The sequence below is a fragment of the Nerophis lumbriciformis genome, linkage group LG29 (assembly GCF_033978685.3).
Source record: "Nerophis lumbriciformis linkage group LG29, RoL_Nlum_v2.1, whole genome shotgun sequence".
Classification (NCBI taxonomy): domain Eukaryota; kingdom Metazoa; phylum Chordata; class Actinopteri; order Syngnathiformes; family Syngnathidae; genus Nerophis; species Nerophis lumbriciformis.
Window position 1 is genome coordinate 18,507,569 of NC_084576.2, and position 20,446 is coordinate 18,528,014.

At 42.6% G+C, this 20,446-nt stretch overlaps 1 pseudogene; it reads left to right on the forward strand.

Moving 5' to 3' along the window:
- The first annotated feature begins 1,502 nt into the window (after positions 1-1,502).
- Positions 1,503-14,680, forward strand: LOC133571786 (uncharacterized; annotated as a pseudogene).
- The last annotated feature ends 5,766 nt before the right edge of the window (positions 14,681-20,446 follow it).

Genomic DNA, 20,446 nt, shown 5'->3' on the forward strand with positions numbered 1-20,446 from the left:
TGTTACACCTGGTGAGACGCAGGAGGTGCCAGGCCCGGAGTCACCCCATAGTGCCCAGAACCTCCATGTGTTGCAAACTAATCCCTCGAGCATCAAGTCTGAACAGAGGCGAATCAAGTGGCCTGCAGCTACCATGACCTCACTCTGGAAGCAATTCGCTGACGATGTCGACCAAATTCTGGAGGCAATGGCGAAGGGAGAAGCCGACGGGAAGCTACAAGCTATGACAACAATTATTGTCAGCATCGCAGCTGAATGGTTAGGCAAGGAGGAGAAGAGAAGCTCCTGTACCACATACTCAGATCCACAACATTAGGCAGGAGATGAAAGCGCTGAAGTTCCAGTACAAGGCGGCAGAAGGCGCCTTTTTCCTCGGAAAAAGATCAGAATTCTCCGTTGGGCAGAGTGGCATCGGAGGCGGCTACGCGAGAGCACGTAAACATGCTGCTTTCATCGCTAACCCCTTCAAGTTCACGAAGGATTTGCTGGGACAGAAGCGCAGTGGCAAACTGGCCTACTCGCAGGAAGACATAGATCAACATCTGAAGCAGACGTACAATGACCCCGCAAGAGAGCAGGAGTTGGGAGAGTGTAACAACCTCATAAACCCCCCTGAACCAGAAGTGCAGTTTGACATGTCGGAGCTGCAGTTAAAGGAAGTCAGGGAGGTTGTCTGCAGAGCCAGAGCAAGCTCTGCACCGGGACCGAGTGGCACGTCATACAAAGTGTATAAGAACTGTCCAAAACTCCTGCTGTGTTTGTGGAAAATCCTGTGAGTTTTCTGGAGAAGGGGGAGGATCCCTGAGCAATGGCGAGTGGCGGAAGGGGTATGGATCCCAAAGGAGGAAAACTCCACTCAGCTAGACCAGTTCCGCATCGTCTCCCTGCTGTGTGTTGAGGCAAAGGTTTTCTTCAGCGCTGTTTCCAAACGACTGTGTACAGACTTGGCAAAGAACACCTACATCGATACATCTGTCCAGAAAGGCGGCATTTCAGGAATGTCAGGATGTATGAAGCATACCAGTGGGGTGACGCAGCTCATTCGGGAGGCTTGAGAGAACAAGGGCAACCTATCAGTACTGTGGCTTGACCTGGTAAATGCATTCGGCTCCATCCGCACGAGCTTGTTCAACTCACTCCGATGAAACATCATGTACCCAGCAGGTGCAGAGATTGCTGATTACTACAGCAATTTCAGGATACGGTTCTCTTCCGGAGCAACAACATCCAGTTGGCACAAGGTGGAGATTGGTATCATCACAGGGTGTACTATCTCTGTGACACTGTTCTCACTACCCATGAACATGCTCACCAAGTCTGCTGAGCCAGAGTGCAGAGGGCCCCGCACAAATTCCGGACAAAGGCAACCACCCGTCAGGGCATTCATGGATGACCTCACAATCACGACAGAATCAATCTCAGGCTGCCGTTGGATTCTGAAGGGACTTGAAAAGTTGGTGGAGTAGGCCCGGCTGCGTTTCAAACACGCCAAATCCAGATCAATGGTGCTGAAGAAGGGGAAGGTGGAGGACAAGTTCCGGTTTAACATCACAGGCACAGCCATCCCAACTATCTCAGAGAAGCCAGTCAAGAGCTTGGAGCAAGGTTTTTTGACTGCTCTCTGAGAGACACAACATCCATCTAGTCGACATGCGCTGAGTTGAATGGCTGTCTGAAATCCGTGGACAAGTCAGGCCTATCTGGGAAGTTTAAAGCCTGGATTTACCAGCATGGCATTCTTCCCAGGATCCTGTGGCCCCCCCTCGTCTACTCGTTCCCCATCTCGACAGTTGAGATCCTAAATCGGAGGGTCAGCAACCACCTCCGGAGATGGCTGGGACTACCTAAGAGCCTGAGTAGCATTGCACCCCACGGGAACAGCAACAAACTGCAGTTGCTCTTCAAATCCTTGGAGGAGGAATTTAAGGTAACTAGAGCCAGAGAAGTGGTTCAGTATAGGGACTCAAGTGATCCAAAGGTGGCCAAAGCAGGGATCCAAGTGAGGACTGGCAAAGGAAGCAGTTCAAGAGGCAGATGCAAGGCTGCAACACAGGAGCCTGGTTGGAGTAGTCACACGGGGTCGAGCTGGGCTAGGATCCTTTCCAACTCCCAAACTGAACACTAGGGGGAAGAAAGGCAGACGTCTTGTTCAGGATGAGGTGAGAGCAGCAGTGGAGGAGACGAGAAACTGCAAGGCTGTTGGAATGAAGCAACAGGGAGCTTGGACAAGATGGGAGAATGCGGTTGAGAGGAGAGTGACCTGGGCTGAGCTTTGGAAAGCCCTTCAAACCATTACACATGGGGCATAGCAGAGACACAAGCATGCCCACTGTGCTCCGAGCGAGGAACCCTGGAACACATCCTCAGTTGCTGTACAAAGGCACTTAGAGATGGAAGGTACAGGTGGAGGCATGACCCAGTCCGGAAGACCGTCGCTGAAGCCGTTAGCGCAGGACTGGCATGGGAAAGACAGTTCCACCCCTCCAAGAAAACCATCGCCTTTGTCAGTGCTGGGGACACGCCAACTCCTGCCAGAAGAATATCAGCAGGCATCCTGACGTCTGCAAGAGACTGGCATTTGTTGGTGGACCTTGAAAACCAGCTGAAGTTCCCCAGCCATATCACAGTCACCACCCTGCGACCAGACATTGTCCTTGTGTCTGAGCCCACCAAACAAGCTGTGCTGCTGGAGCTGACAGTCCCGTGGGAAGATCGCCTGGAAGAGCCTTCGCGAGGAAGCTCTCCAAGTATGCAGGACTGGTCAGTGACTGTCAATAGGCTGGTTGGAGAGCAAGGTGTTTCCCTGTGGAAGTTGGATGCAGAGGAATTGCAGCCCGTCCTTCGTCAGAGCCTACAGCAGTTTGGGCATCGATGGAGAGAGAAAGAGGAGAGCCATCCGCAGTACCACCGAAGCGGCGGAAACGGCCTCGAGATGGTTGTGGCTCAAAAGAGGAGATCCTTGGAGTCATGGTAGATAGCTAGCCGTCTGGACACAAGCCGGAGGATTTGATCACCCCCGGTTGGGTCGCTTGGAGGAGGGCGTATGACCAGTTGAGAGACGCGAAACGCCCGGTGAATCCAAGATGTCACTGAGGATGCATACAGACTAGGCATCAGTTGATGTATGTACACAGCAAATATGTACATGTTTTTATTTTATTTTTTCAAGTATTATTAACTCAATTATAAGTACATGGTTTTGTTTTTTTTCATTTTTTCAAGTATTATTAACTCAATTATAATTATATATTTTTATTTAATTTGTTCAAGTATTATTAACTAAATTATAAGTACATGTTCTTATTTCATTTTTGAAAGTAATATTAACTCAATCATAAGTACATCTTCTTATTTCATTTTTTAAAGTATTATTAACTCAATTATAATTACATATACTCATTTCATTTTTTTTTAAAGTATCATTAACTCAATTATAAGTACAAGTTCTTATTTCATTTTTTCAAGTATTAACTCATTTATAAGTACAAGTTCTTATTTAATTTTTTAAAGTATGTTTAACCCAATTATAAGTACATGTTCTTATTTATCTTATTATTTTTCAAATATTATTAACTCAATTGAAGTACCTTATTTCATGTTTTTATATATTAAATGTAGATTTTTCCTGAGTCACATTTTTTAAATTTTATTATTGTCACTGATTAGAGTAAGCATAATTGTTTATCTTTAAAAATTTGACTCATTGATATAAATGATAACAAATCTATATTTTTAATTGTAAATATATTTGTATTCATGAAAAATATATTAGTATTTAAATGGGTTTTATAATGCAAAAAACTGATTTAAAAAATTGGCTCCTGTTTTTATGTACTTGTGAGCCCCATACCTACCAAAATATTAATTCAAACTATACCTCATATGCACCCCCACTGGCATCGCACCGTGTCCCCCAGGGGGCATGCTCTACTATTTGAGAAGGACTGCATTATGTGAATCACAGCTTACTGTGCTTTATCTTTATTTATAAGAACCTTATTTATAATGTATTTACTTACAAATGTATGTATTTGTAAGTAAATGGGACGGCGTGGCGCAGTGGAAGAGTGGCCGTGCGCGACCCGAGGGTCCCTGGTTCAATCCCCACCTAGTACCAACCTCGTCATGTCCGTTGTGTCCTGAGCAAGACACTTCACCCTTGCTCCTGATGGGTGCTGGTTAGCGCCTTGCATGGCAGCTCCCTCCATCAGTGTGTGAATGTGTGTGTGAATGGGTAAATGTGGAAGTAGTGTCAAAGCGCTTTGAGTACCTTGAAGGTAGAAAAGCGCTATACAAGTACAACCCATTTATCATTATCATTTAAATAGGAGCTGGACGAATTGGCTGGGGAGAGGGAAGTCTGGGCTTCCCTGCTTAGGCTGCTGCCCCCGCGACCCGACCTCGGATAAGCAGAAGAAGATTGATGGATGGATAGATGGATGTATTTATATTTCCACTGTTTGTGTTATAGATCGAGTACAAACAAATTGCTATGAAACAGAAAGGGTTCGGACTAAATAAACTGTGCTTCTTCCTACTTCTTTACGGACATGCTGTAATCAGAAACTGGAAATATGTGGCGTACCATATTGTAACTAAATTCATGTTCGAAATAAACAAATACCATAACCATCATCAAAACGGCTTAAACGGCCTGTGAAACAAAATCCATGCAAAATCTTGACCAAATCACCACCATTACATATTATGTCGACTACAAAGGAAAAATATCATATGACCACTTGAAGATATGTGGTCTTATTTTCAAACAGCCCACACTTGTATTTTTGTTATCTATACTCATGCTTACTATCAATCTATACTTGTACATGTACTTATTTTACTTGATTATTAGACACTGATTATTAAGCCAGATATAGTTTACAATTTATTTTGTAATCAATTTAATTTAACTTATATTACTAGATTTTCCGTGAACTATGAGAATATTCGACCATTTTTAACTAGACTGAAAAATAATCTGTGTCTTATTGTGCTTTTATACTGTATATGTACTGTTATTCAGGTACTGCTAATTATTAACACAATGAAGACGTAGCAGAGCTTTTTGTGATTTTAGATTGGATAAATAGATTAAGATAGATCATTTGTTTTTCAATTAATTTTATATAGTTTTGGTATATAATGATACATATATTTTAAATTTTTTTTTAAACATTTTAGTATATTTTTGACGAATACAGAAAAAAAAAACATGCATCAGTCAAATAAGTACAAACATCTGCACACCTGAGTGTCGCCAACACAGTGCAGCGATACACAACAGCAGACAAAAAGCTCATCAATTATCTACCTTTTTAAGTGCTTTTCAATCGGGGTTATATATTTTTGCATTTTGAATTCAATTATTTTTTAATTATTAAAAAAAAAGGTAAAAAGCACACCCTTTCAATCAGGCTTTTTAATGAAATTGTTTAACTCTTAATTAAAAATGTTAATTGTTATTTAGTATTGTATTTACTATTATTACTACTATTTTTATTTTATGTTGCCCACGTATATTTTATTTTACCCTTTTTGTATTATTATCGTTATTTTGTATTATTCTCTTTTGGATGACACGTCTTGTTAGTGTCAATAGTGGTGTGTGTGTTTGTGTATGTGCCTTTTCTTTCTTTCCTTTTAAACTGGTCCAGTAAAACACTCTGTATGAAAAGTGTTGTATAAATAAAGTTTTGATTGATTTTGAATATTTTTGGCAAACAGTTTTTTCTATACAGAACGGTTCTTTGAATTGATATATTTCAAATAATATTTATTTATCAAATTGCTGTTGTAGTTTATTCCACAATCTACCAGAGGTGTGGACTCGAGTCACATGACTTGGACTCGAGTCAGACTCGAGTCATGAATTTGATGACTTTAGACTCGACTTGACAAAATGTGAAGAGACTTGCAACTCGACTTAGACTTTAACATCAATGACTTGTGACTTCACTTGGACTTGAGCCTTTTGAATTGACATGACTTGACATGACTTGCTACTTTCCCCAAAACCCAAAGATGAAAAAGTTATTCGGGAGCGCTCCGTATTTTTCATTGTGTACTTGTCTATCAGCGTTGCGTGTGTCAGCTGGTGTGGTCTCAGTACAACAACCAATCAAATTAGATCTACTTTGTTTTCATCGCACAGCATTCATCCAATCAAATTGCAGGACAACCAACGAAGAAGACATGTCCAAACCACACGCCAGTGAACAAAAAATGATACCTAAAATAATTTTGTTTGGGTATAAAAATTACGAGGTGGTCAACACAAAACGGTTTGCAGTATGCAACACATGCGGTTCGAAAATTACTGATGGAGAGGCAACAACTTCCAACTTCGTCCGGCATTTAAAGTTGCACAAAGAACGGTAAGTTTTGAATGTAAGATAACGTTTATTGGCTAAGTAACGTGACTTTTATTTGCTGTGTAGTTAAATCAGTGAGGCTGTAAACTCACTGCTAACGTTATAACGTTATTGCAAACACGGGAATTTGTTGCAGTTCACTACCTTATTCATACTTTTTGTTCAGTGATTTTTTTAAGCAGGGTTACGTTAGTCAATATATCACATGTAACGTTAGACGGCGGTCAGCAGCACCGCGTATTTTAGCCACCTAAAAAAAGACAAAAATAGTAAAATAAAGGTCAGTTAAAATGTATACTATATTATGAATATGTGTACCGTTTTAGCTAGCTTTCTGACATACTGTTGGTTGTTTACCTCAGTGGTCCCCAACCACCGGGCTGCGGCCCGGTACTGGTCCGTGGATCGATTGGTATCGGGCCGCACAAGAAATATATATATATATTTTTTTTTTATTAAATCAACATAAAAAACACAAGATACACTTACAAGTAGTGCACCAACCCAAACAAACTCTCTCCCCCCTTTTGTTCTGGGCATTGAACATCATCAATCAATCAATCAATCTTTATTTATATAGCCCTAAATCACAAGTGTCTCAAAGGGCTGCACAAGCCACAACGACATCCTCGGTACAAAGCCCACATACGGGCAAGGAAAAACTCACCCCAGTGGGACGTCGATGTGAATGACTATGAGAAACCTTGGAGAGGACCGCATATGTGGGTAACCCCCCCCCTCTAGGGGAGACCGAAAGCAATGGATGTCGAGTGGGTCTGACATAATATTGTGAGAGTCCAGTCCATAGTGGATCCAACATAATAGTAAGAGTCCAGTCCATAGTGGGGCCAGCAGGACACCATCCCGAGCGGAGACGGGTCAGCAGCGCAGAGATGTTCCCAGCCGATGCACAGGCGAGCGGTCCACCCCGGGTCCCGACTCTGGACAGCCAGCACTTCATCCATGGCCACCGGACCTGTGCCCCCCCCCCCCTCAAGGAAAAGGGGAGCAGAGGAGAAAAGAAAAGAAACGGCAGATCAACTGGTCTAACAGGGGGGCTATTTAAAGGCTAGAGTATACAAATGAGTTTTAAGATGGGACTTAAATGCTTCTACTGAGGTAGCATCTCTAATTGTTACCGGGAGGGCATTCCATAGTACTGGAGCCCGAATAGAAAACGCTCTATAGCCCGCAGACTTTTTTTGGGCTCTGGGAATCACTAATAAGCCGGAGTTCTTTGAACGCAGATTTCTTGCCGGGACATATGGTACAATGCAATCGACAAGATAGGATAGTGAAGACTCTTCCTTCACTGTTCCGAGTGGCCATGAGAGTCTTGGCAGTGCCTGCCTCCAGTGCTCCAGTGGAGCGAGTTTTCAGCCATGGTGGCATCATACTACGCCCCCATCGTGCACAAATGACTGACAGACTCTTGGCTAATTTGGTCTTTTGCAAATGCAATGCAGCATAGGGCCCTGACATATAAAAAGTACAACTTTTTTGTTATGTTCACGTATATGTCATGTTTTTTCAATGTTAACACTTTTGTACAAATAAGTACATTTGCACTTTATTTTTCAATGTGTTTGTTCTGTAAAGGAATGAGTTAATGTTTAAAATGACTGGTTAATAGTGCTATTATAAAGTGCAATGTCAGCACAATTTTCTTTCCTGCAATTTAAAATGCACTTGTTTTAATAAATAAATACAACGTTTGAAAAGCATACACAATCTGTGTTAATATATTAGTCTGTGGTTAAAAGGACTTGAAAGGACTCGAAACTCAAACTGCAGGACTTAGGACTTGACTTGAGACTTTCCAGTCTTGACTTTGGACTTGACTCGGGGCTTGCCTGTCTTGACTCGGGACTTGACTCGGACTTGAGGGCAAAGACTTGAGACTTACTTGTGACTTGCAAAACAATGACTTGGTCCCACCTCTGCAATCTACATCAATGTTTTTCAACCACTGTGCCGCGGCACACCAGCGTGCCGTGAGATACAGTCTGGTGTGCCGTGGGAGATGATCTAATATCACCTATTTGGGTTACAAATATTTTTTGCAAACCAGTAATTATAGTTTGCAAATTATGTGTTGTTGTTGAGTGTCGGTGCTGTCTAGAGCTCGGCAGAGTAACCGTGTAATACTCTTCCATATCAGTAGGTGGCAGCCGGTAGTTAATTGCTTTGTAGATGTCGGAAACAGCGGGAGGCAGTGTGCAGGTAAAAAGGTGTCTAATGCTTAAACCAAAAATAAACAAAAGGTGAGTGCCCCTAAGAAAAGGCATTGAAGCTTAGGGAAGGCTATGCAGAACGAAACTAAGACTGAACTGGCTACAAAGTAAACAAAAACAGAATGCTGGATGACAGCAAAGACTTACTGTGGAGCAAAGACGGCGTCTACAAAGTACGTCCGAACACGACATGACAATCAACAATGTCCCCACAAAGAAGGATAAAAACAACTGAAATATTCTTGATTGCTAAAACAAAGTAGATGCGGGAAATATCGCTCAAAGTTAGACATGAAACTGCTACAGGAAAATACCAAAAAAAGAGAAAAAGTCACCAAAACAGGAGTGCAAGACAAGAACTAAAACACTACACACAGGAAAACAGCAATAAACCCAAAATAAGTCACAGCGTGATGTGACAGGTCGTGACAGTACACCTACTTTGAGACAAGAGCTATAGTGATGCATGCTTGGTTATGGCTTAAAGTCACATCCAACAATTGCGACGACTTTTTACTGTCAACTGAGTTTAGTTTTTTAATGATTTCTGCTGGTGGTGTGCCTCCGGATTTTTTCAACGCAAAAATGTGCCTTGGCTCAAAAAAGGTTGAAAAACACTGATCTACATAATATAACTTACATCACATAACTGGGGGTGTTTTAAAAGCAGTAAAAGCTCCTTGGATAACTGTGAACATGCCTCATAAAAATCCCCGTTTGTTTACAATAGAGGACTTCCTTCTGTTGTGCCAGCTTCCAGCGAGAGGAACAGAAATGGAGGTCGCACATTGCAAGAATTCCTGCTGTGAAATGTTTACAAGTGGTGTTACGCAACAGGTGGACGGGCAGCAGGTGGACAGACATCTCATTTGTTGCGTTTGTTTTGGAACATTGCCTGTTTATTGGCCACAGGAGATGTACAGTTTGTATAAGAGTACTGTAAATCTTTTTACGAGTCAGCCACTCCATGAGTCATGTGCATGTTCTTTACTTTGATTACTTGAGAGCCCAAAGGGAACTGTGCCAGGGCATGTGCATCAGGATTTATATTTACACATGAGGTGCGTGCATCTGTTGCATTTGTACGCGATTAACAAATACGGTGGGGAGTACACAACTTTAATAGGAGACATTTGCCACAAAGGGCAGAAAAAGGACGGGGGAATATAACAACTGAACCTCTGTCACTCTGTTAAATATACAAAATCCTTAAGAATAGAAGTTTTTTTCATCTTAGCGACATCCTTTGGATAGGGTGGGGCACTTCCCCACATGCCCCTAATGAAAAATAAATGAATGCTCAAGACACCATTTTTTGCTGTAGTTTTTCTTAAAGTACGGTAAATGTTTTTCCTTTCCGTGCATACAATTTTGGAGCCACTTGTCGCTGGGCAGAATTCCTCGTCAGAGAACAGAGCAAGGACAGGAAGTAAAGTACACACTAAAAATTAACCTTAATCATGCGTACCAGCAGGGGCGTCACTAGCTTTTAAGGACAGGGGGGGCTTAGCACCCAGGAGATGCACAGGATGCGAGCGAACGTTACACACGAGCACAAAACTTCACAAACGGCTAACAAAGACTTAGAAATTAGTCATTGTTATTATTATTATTTTAAAAAAAATGCACGGGACGAAATGAAATGCTCCCCGGGACGATGGCTTTTAACCATTTTTTTTCTGTTTCTTTTTATGTATTTATTCATTTTACATTTTATATTAAATGTCTTGGTTTTTCCTCCCTCTGACAATCCTATGAAATGTTTAACAAGCCATCCTAGAATAATACAACAGCTATTAATATAACAATACAATAAGACCAATATATTTAATTATGTTTTTTTCATTATTTTAACAATAGGCTAATGTATATTACTTTATATAGATTCTACAAGAAACACAAAACTTAAAAACTGAATTATTTACAATTGCACATACAAGATTTCGTGCAGCTTCACTCATTGTAAAGGAAGATAATGTGCTTCGTACACCTGCAGGACCGCAAGCAAGGTCGCAGAGAAAATGCGGACTGGAATTTGAGTGATGTGGGCATTTTTTATATGAACAAGTGGAATGGATTGGATACCGACGCACTAAAGGGGCTCTCTACCTTACGCAACGAAGTGAGGGGAAACTGAGTGAATAATAACAGGTTATATGATTATTTATTTAAACTCATATTCGGGCCACTTTATAATGAATATGTATTTGTAAAAAAATAAATAAATAATACCAAATTATTTAGGGGGGCTTAAGAATATTTTAGGGGGGCTTGAGCCCCCCTAAAATAGGCCTAACAACGCCAATGCGTACCAGAGAGCAAAAATGTTTTTTTTTCCTGAGCACTAACCGTTTGTTATAAGATGACAGGAACATATAAACATACGTAAGGATACATTTTAATTCAAGCAAATTGATTTCACGAGGCCCCTAATAGTGCATACTTGCCAACCCTCCCGGATTTTCCGGGAGACTCCCGAAATTCAGCGCCTCTCCCGAAAACCTCCCGGGACAAATTTGCTCCCGAAAATCTCCCGAAATTCAGGCAGAGCTAGAAGCCACGCCCCCTCCAGCTCTATGCAGACCTGAGTGACGTGTCAACAGCCTGTATTCACGTCCGCTTTCCCACAATATAAACAGCGTGCCTGCCCAAACAGTTATAATTGTAGAATGATCGAGGGCGAGTTCTTGGTTTCTTATGTGGGTTTATTGTTAGGCAGTTTCATTAACGTCCTCCCAGCGCGCTAACAACACACAACAACAGCAGTCATGTTTTATTCTACCTTAAAGCAGTTCGTCTGCCGTAAACAGCAATGTTGTTGTAATATATTGAGTTGGAGGCAATAACCAGGCGAGGTGAGGAAGTACGTCTCTTTACTGTAGACTTCAGAACAGACTCACACACTTGACGTCAGGTGCGCAACACCACGTAATTGTTGGCCAACCAAAAAGTAACCCCAGTACGCTATAGCCAACATTCACCAGGAGATGGCAACAGACGAACATAGATCAATCTATTACATTCCTCCCCTTTTAGAAATGTAGAAGTTACTCAAAATAAATAAACAACCCAACCAAAAAATGCAGCAGCTCAATTAAAAAACTGTACTTAAGCCACATTCTTTTTTTTTTTTTTTTTTTTTAGTACCGAACTCTTAACCCTCATTTGTAAACAATAACAGGCTTATTATACAAACAGTATTTGTACACCTTTAACACAGATTTTTATACTGTCTTCAGAGATTCAGTTTTTTTGGTGGTACTCGAAACCTTTCTGGGTACCTGCGAAAGGGTGTTCAGGATGGTTAGAAAAATAGTGACAGAGAATAGAACAAGGATGGACAATTCAACCCTTAACTCAACAATGAGTAGATGAGTGTTATGTGTGTGTATATGTGTAAATAAATGAACACTGAAATTCAAGTATTTCTTTTATTTATATATATATATATATATATATATATATATATATATATATATATATATATATCAACAGTGATGAACCCATATATATCAACAGTGATGAACCCACCCTGGCAGAGGTTAAGGAAGTTGTGAAAGCTGCAAGATCTGGTTCGGTTCCCGGCCCCAGCGGTGTACCCTACAAGGTCTACAAGCAGTGTCCACGGCTCCTCAAGCGTCTGTGGAAGATCTTGAAGGTGATTTGGCGGAGAGGGAAAGTCTCTGCCCAGTGGAGATACGCGGAAGGCGTCTGGATCCCGAAGGAAGAGAACTCCAGCAACATCGAGCAGTTTCGTATAATCTCGCTGCTCAGCGTTGAGAGCAAGATTTTCTTTAAGATCCTGTCCCAACGACTTACCGAGTTCCTCTTGAAGAACGCCTACATAGACACCTCTGTGAAGAAGGGGGGAGTACCTGGAGTGCCTGGGTGCCTGGAGCATACAGGAGTGGTGACACAGTTGATCCGGGAGGCAAGGGAGAGCAAAGGAGATTTGGCAACTCTCTGGCTTGACTTAACCAACGCCTACGGATCTATCCCGCACAAACTTGTTGAAATAGCTCTGACAAGACACCATGTTCCTGGGAAAATCTGCAACCTCATCATGGACTACTACAACAACTTCGAAGCAAGAGTCTCCTCAAGCCAAGTAACATCTGCCTGGCACCGCCTGGAGAAGGGCATAATCACTGGTTGTACAATCTCAGTGTCACTCTTCTCCTTGGCAATGAACATGATTGTCAAGTCTGCGGAGGTTGAATGCAGAGGGCCAAAATCAAGATCTGGGACCCGGCAGCCCCCCATAAGAGCTTTTATGGATGACTTGACAGTGATGACCACATCTGTGCCTGGGTGCAGGTGGCTCCTCCAGGGGCTTGAACGGCTCATCACATGGGCAAAGATGAGCTTCAAGCCAGCAAAGTCCAGGTCTCTGGTCCTAAAGAAAGGTAAAGTGGCCGACCATTTCCGCTTTACTGTTGGAGGCTACTTGATTCCAACGGTGACCGAAAGACCTGTCAAGAGCCTGGGCAAGATCTTTGATAGCTCCCTGAAGGACGCAGTGGCTTTGCAGCAGACAAAGAGCGACCTGACCTCATGGCTCACAGCCATCGACAAATCTGGTCTCCCAGGAAAGTTTAAAGCCTGGATGTACCAACACGGAGTCTTGCCTAGAATACTCTGGCCTCTTTTAATCTACGAGGTACCAATGACAACGGTTGAGGTACTAGAGAAGACCATCAGCCAGTTCCTAAGGAGATGGCTGGGGCTCCCTCGGTCCTTAAGCAGCATTGCTCTTTATGGCCATTCCACCAAGCTGCAGCTCCCTCTCAGGGGACTGTCGGAGGAATTCAAGGTCACCCGCTCCAGAGAGGTAATGATGTACAGGGACTCCGCAGATGTCAAGGTAGCCTCGGCAGGAATCGTTGTTAAGACCGGGAGGAAATGGCAGGCACAAGAAGCCGTAAGCAGAGCAGAGGCGCGGCTGAGGCACAAAACCTTGTTGGGTACTGTGGCAAGGGGGAGGGCAGGCCTCGGCAGCTTTCCAAAGCCACGTTGGGACCGGGCCCGTGGCAAGGAGAAGCGCCAACTGGTCCAAGAGGAGATCCGTGCAGAGGTGGAGGAAGAACGTTGCTGCCGGATGGTCAGCATGTCCAAACAAGGGGCGTGGACAAGGTGGGAGCATGCAGAACCTCGAAAACTCACCTGGGCAGAGCTCTGGAGAGCTGAACCTCTGCGCACAAAATTCCTCATACAGTCTGTGTACGATGTCCTCCCATGCCCCGCCAACCTGCACATCTGGGGCCTAGCAGACACTCCGGAGTGCAAACTGTGCCAGAGGAGGGGCACCTTGGAGCACATCCTGAGCTGTTGCCCAAAGGCACTAGGGGAGGGGCGGTATCGCTGGCGCCACGACCAAGTTTTAAAAGCCCTGGCGGATTCTATCTGCGCAGCGATACAAAACAGCAAGTCCCAGGCTGCCCCGAAGCAGTCAATCACCTTCATCAGAGCAGGACAGAAGGCAAGCTGTCAGCCCAACTTCTCAGGAGGGCTCCTGGCCACCGCTCGTGACTGGCAGCTCCATGTTGACCTGGGAAGGCAACTCAAGTTCCCGGCCAATATCGCTACCACGTCACTCCGCCCAGACATGGTGTTAACATCGGAGTCAACCAAGCAAGTGGTGCTACTGGAGCTGACTGTCCCCTGGGAGGAGCGAATTGACGAAGCAAATGAGCGTAAGAGGGCCAAATACGCTGAGCTCACTGTAGAGTGTCGGAGTAACGGCTGGAGAGCCCGCTGTGAACCAGTCGAAATTGGGTGCAGGGGTTTTGCTGGTCACTCACTACAGCGTGTGTTCAGAATCCTTGGCATTAGAGGACTGCAGTCGAGAAAAGCCACCAAGAACATCCTAGAGGCCGCAGAAAAGGCCTCCCGGTGGCTGTGGATCCGTAGGGGGGATCCGTGGTGCGCTACTTGGACACAGGCCGGGGTCTGATCACCCCCGGCTGGGTCGCCCGGGCGAGGGTGTCTGATGATTAAAGACCCGAAACACCCTATGACCCCGGGTTTATCACTGATGACGTGTCCAAGCATCACCGTGAGGTGTATTCAAGTTCTATATATATATATATATATATATATATATATATATATATATATATATATATATATATATATATGTATATATATATATATAAAAGAAGGTTGGCAAGTATGTAATAGTGCCTATTAGCAAAAACAAAATTGTTTACATCAAAGTCGGTTATGGTGTGCGGCAGTGTCCCACTTGCCCCCGGTGGTGCGAAATCACGAACACGGAAATACTGCTCCATTTGTCCTGCACGGTTGTTTATAACTGACGGTTTATGTTTTCTCTTGCTTGCAATTTCACAGCCACCTGTTGCTAGGCAGAATGTGTTGTGCACACAGAACAGAGAATGCACAGGGAGATATGACAGGACGATGTTAGCATAAGGCAGTTCTTCTCAGTTATTTTCTCTTACGTCCCCCGCACTCTTCGCCGCAACTATAAATAGTATAAATTGTCTATAAAAATGTTATAAGTACACCTCTGCGTAATATTGTACTTATTAGAATTAAATAACAGAAAAGATTGAAAGTGATTTAATTTGCCTTATATATATATATATAGTCGAGGTTTAACTTTAACTTTCTGTGGTTTAGCCATTATACAGTGCTCAATACCGGGGTAGAGCAGAATATACGTTAGGTCAGGAAGAAACACAGAGGCTATATCATCCCTACAAGCCTGTTTCGCAGGTTTCTTGACAGGCTTGTAGGGATGATATAGCCTCTTTGTTTTTTCCTTATATATATATATATATATATATATATATATATATATATATATATATATATATATATATATATATATATATATATATATAAAAACAGTAACAAAAAGAGCACTCAAAAATAACTAAGGATTCACACTTTAAGTGTGAGGAACAGGAATAGCACACAGAAGTAACAATTAAGCCTGAGCTACAGGGAACAAGAAGCGTGAGTGGAGCCAAAGCCCAGGAGATGTACATGACTGACGTATCTACTGGCGCCTGGTTAAGGGACTGGAGAGCTTAAGTAGTCAAGAGGAAATTAGTTTTAGTTGTGCACGCAGGTGACCCACAAAACAGGCACTGACATTATAAGAAGCTGCTAGACCATGACAGAAAAAATGACTGCATATCACTTGCAATTTTGCAGCCTCTTGTTGCAAGGCAGAATTCTTTGTACACACAGAACAGAGAAAGAACAAAAGGATACATTTTAATTTATACATATTCATTTCACCGATGAATCTTGATAATGCGTATCGGCAAAAACTATTTCAGTTGTAGTTGGTTATGATGGGGCAGTGCCCCACTGGCCCCTGGTGGCATAAAATCATTATCGTATGTAATTGTGGTGGGAGGTGTGGCCAGCGGGCCTGCAGGAGCAAAGGTCACTGCCTCTGTCTATGGTGCTGAGGACGAGCACCATTGGATGGGGGCGGGGCATGTGCTGACGGCGAGACACAGCTCACAGATGATTAGATTTCCCAGGTGGTACGTGTTAATCTAATCATCTGTTGTCTTCAACAGTGAGCGGCTGAGAGTAGGGGGAAAGAGAGGATACGGACGTGACTGAAAAGTCACGTTCTGTGGGAGAAAGATTTTGGAAAAATCTATGTACATTAAAAACTTTGTTAAAAACTGCACGCTTGGCACTTGTGCCGTGTCTACAGTGGAACTGCTAGGAAGCAACTTCCACAGTAATGAACACAGAGTAATATATACATATCCATCTCGCAAATGGACCTCATAGGTAATAGAGAATGAAAAAAAACACTTTCTACATCTAAGCACCATCTGTTGGTAATGGTGGGGCAGTTCCTCACCTGCCCCTAATGTAAAATCATCATCCCAAAAATATATTTGCTTTTCAATTGATCCTGCTGGGTAATGCTTCCACCTTGGAATACATGTGTTCCCTTGGTGATCGTGAACATTCCCAGCGTGGAACCACATCAATGGACCTACAACCCGACCCCCAAAACTACTTAGGTTGTGGATGTGACTTTTTGGAGTTTACCCGCAGGTTCCTGGCTGCAACGTTCGATGAGAAACAAAGCAAATGTCTTCCAGATGTCCCAGCCGACGGCCCCCATTTGCGAAGCGTGCACGAGGTCCAAGAGCTGCGACCGTGATGAGGGAGAGCGCGTCTCCAGAAAACACATGGCTGGCGTTTGCGACCTCACGACCTGGAAAAAAAAAATGTCTACAAAAACAGGAGACCGTCGACGCAGACCGCCAGAATCTCTGCAGACATTGTTTTCCTGCAGATCGAGGAGACTTCTGCTGCCTAAAGCTGAGGGAAAACAAACGGGAACATGATCTCATGTTCCCAGACAAAGGCACTGTAGATATATTTTCTTTGCTCGTGTTATAATTTCCTGCAAAGTCTGACCCGGCGACCTGGCTTCTGTCGCCAAAAAAGCCAACATCGCGTTCTCCCGTGAAGACCCCCGCTTTCACGCGGTTTCACGTCAATAATACCCGGGCCACTGCCGAGGAAAAACACTGAGACGACCTTACGTCTTACGGAGGCGGAGTTGAGCAATTTGCTTCCTGTCGTTAAAATCAGCGGAGTGTAAAGTGGAAAAATGAGGGATGTCCGCTAATGGCTTTTTGCCCATATCCGATATTGTCCATTTCTTTAATTACCGATACCGATATCAACCGATACCGATATCAACCGATATATACAGTCGTGGAATTAACACATTATTATGCCTAATTTGGACAACCAGGTATGGTGAAGATAAGGTACTTTAAAAAAATTTTAATAAAATAAAATAAGATAAATTAATTAAAAACATTTTCTTGAATAAAAAAGAAAGTAACACAATATAAAAACAGTTACATAGAAACTAGTAATTAATGAAAATGAGTAAAATTAACTGTTAAAGGTTAGTACTATTAGTGGACCAGCAGCACGCACAATCATGTGTGCTTACGGACTGTATCCCTTGCAGACTGTATTGATATATATTGATATATAATGTAGAAACCAGAATATTAATAACAGAAAGAAACAACCCTTTTGTGTGAATGAGTGTAAATGAGGAAGGTTTTTTGGGTTGGTGCACTAATTGTAAGTGTATCTTGTGTTTTTTATGTTGATTTAAAAAACAAAAACAAAAAAAAACACAAAAAAAAACGATACAGATCATAAAAAACCGATACCGATAATTTCCGATATTTCATTTTAACGTATTTATTAACATCTCTAATTATAAGGTACACTTTATTTGTAATTATTATATTTGTCTGAATAATTTGATGATGTACTATGTTATACTGCTTTAATACAGTGAAGATTACGTAACTGTTTAATCGCATATATGGTGGAAGGATCTGTGTGGTAATATGGTTTGGACACAATGTATTGTGGGTAATGGCAGTCAGGTATGGTGGAAACGAGCCATGCAGTTTTTTTGACCTTACTCTTACGTTTTCTAACTCTTTCTTACTGTAACAAACTTGCTTCATTTTGCCATTCATTTGTTCCCACGTCGTTATTGTTTCACGTTTTTGAAGGATTAAGTTCACAAGTAAACGGTACAAAACGAAGAGGAGCGTCTGGAGTTTTGTTTGTTGTTGCCGCAGCAAGAAGAAAAAAACAAAAAAAACCCCAAAAACCCCGATACCGATAATAAAAAAAAACGATACCGATAATTTCCGATATTACATTTTAACCAGTGACGTGCGGTGAGGTTGATGGCTGGTGAGGCACTGACTTCATCACAGTCAGATTTACAAACATATGAACCCTAAAGAGTATCTTATTCACCATTTGATTGGCAGCAGTTAACGGGTTATGTTTAAAAGCTCATACCAGCATTCTTCCCTGCTTGGCACTCAGCATCAAGGGTTGGAATTGGGGGTTAAATCACCAAAAATGATTCCCGGGCGCGGCGCCGCTGCTGCCCACTGCTCCCCTCACCTCCCAGGGGGTGAACAAGAGGATGGGTCAAATGCAGACGACAAATTTCATTACACCTAGTGTGTGTGTGACAATCATTGGTACTTTAACTTAACTTTAACTTTACACATACAAACTGTAGCACACAAAAAAGCACATTTAATAAAAAAAACGTTATTATGGTCTTACCTTTACTTATAAATTAAGTCCATGCGCCGCAACTAAAGCCCTCAGTTAAACTTTCCACGTGCAAGATTGAATCTATTTAAAAAAGTGTAACCGAGGGTTAATAAATGTCGCCTATACTGTATGAAACTACAAAATAACAAACACGGAGGCTCCAGTTTACACGAGGACCACTTTATTTACCTTCTTTCAAAAACCTCCGCAACGTGTCATCACTTCCGCTCTTAGCGCCTTCAAAATAAGAGCTCAAGGCATACACTGTATAACAGCGCATAACAGGAACTTAACATCACAAAGAGGAAAGCCCATGAACATAGGTTACAAAAGTTATTTAATAAGAAGCCAAAAAAATAATGTTTGTGTTGGAGTTGTGAATTAGATACACCTGCAGCTTGCAGGTGTACCTAATGTTGTGGCCCTGCAGTCATTCACAACTCCTCCAACACCAACATTATTGTTTTTGCACTTTTTGGCTTCTTATGAAATAACTTTTTTAAATAGATTCAATCTTGCACGTGGAAAGTTTAAGTGTGGGCTTTAGTTGATATAACAATTCTACGGCGGGGGTGCAGGAGGCGGGATTACTGGAGCCTCAGCCAGTGCGTCTTTTGCAGCCGTTTTATGATCGCTCAGCACAAGAAATACGTTACACACATACAGTTGTTGACAAAATACACTGTACATTATATACCTCAGCTAACTAAACTATGGAAATGTATAATATAATTCATATAGCAATACAGTCTCACTGCACAGCAGGCCAGCAGTTAGCCAAGTCCGGAATCCATGTTGAGGCTGTCATGTTTGTGTAATCATGTTTTGTTTTAAGTCATGTTTTGTTTAGTTTCTGTCTTTTCACTCCCTTGTCTTGTCACCAGTTACCCATTAGTTTCACCTGTCATGTCACGCACCTGTTTTGAGTCACGCACCTGTTGTTAATCATGTCTGTGTTATTTAAGCTTTTGATTTTCTGTTGTTCGTCCTGGAGTCATAGCCTTTCTCACCCTGCTATCCTCGCATTTATGCCCCCTGTCACACTCTGTCCACGTCTGCGCACTTCATGTCCATGCCAAGTAAGTTTGTTTATTATTGCCACAGTTAGTTTTTTATTGTTCATAGTTTTTTGCCCCCGTGCAAGTCTTTTGTTTTCATTAGTCAAGTTTTGTACCTCCGCCCCTGTGCGCGCTTTTTGTTTGATCCTTTCTTTATAGTTATATTATTAAATATGTATTTACCTTCAAGCCATGTCCGATCCAAATCCTTTTGCATCTTGGGAAAACAAAAACTCCACAGTCCAAGTCATGACATTATGACTCCAGCTAATCGCTTTCCCGCAAAGAATTTGGTCGAAGAAGGAAGTTGGGAGTCGTTAGGAGCCATGGCGGAGCGAGACCTGACGTGGGGGCCAAATGGGAAGCTTATTCCCATTAGTTCCATTTGGTCCGAGGACGAGGCTGCGTCACCGCAATCCCGGAAGCGCCGCTCCAGACCGAGGACGTCAGGGAAGGCGAGCAGACCGCACGCAGCGCTCCCGCAGGCTCCTCCCACTCCGGGCGGAAGCAGGCTGCTGCCAGCTCCGCAGCTCCAAAATGACGTCACAGACCAGGATTTTTTTTTCCACTCTTTTTCTTTTGATCACTCACCTCCAGCAAAAGACTCCAATCCCATGACCATGATTCAACACTATCAAAATATGATTTTGAACATTAG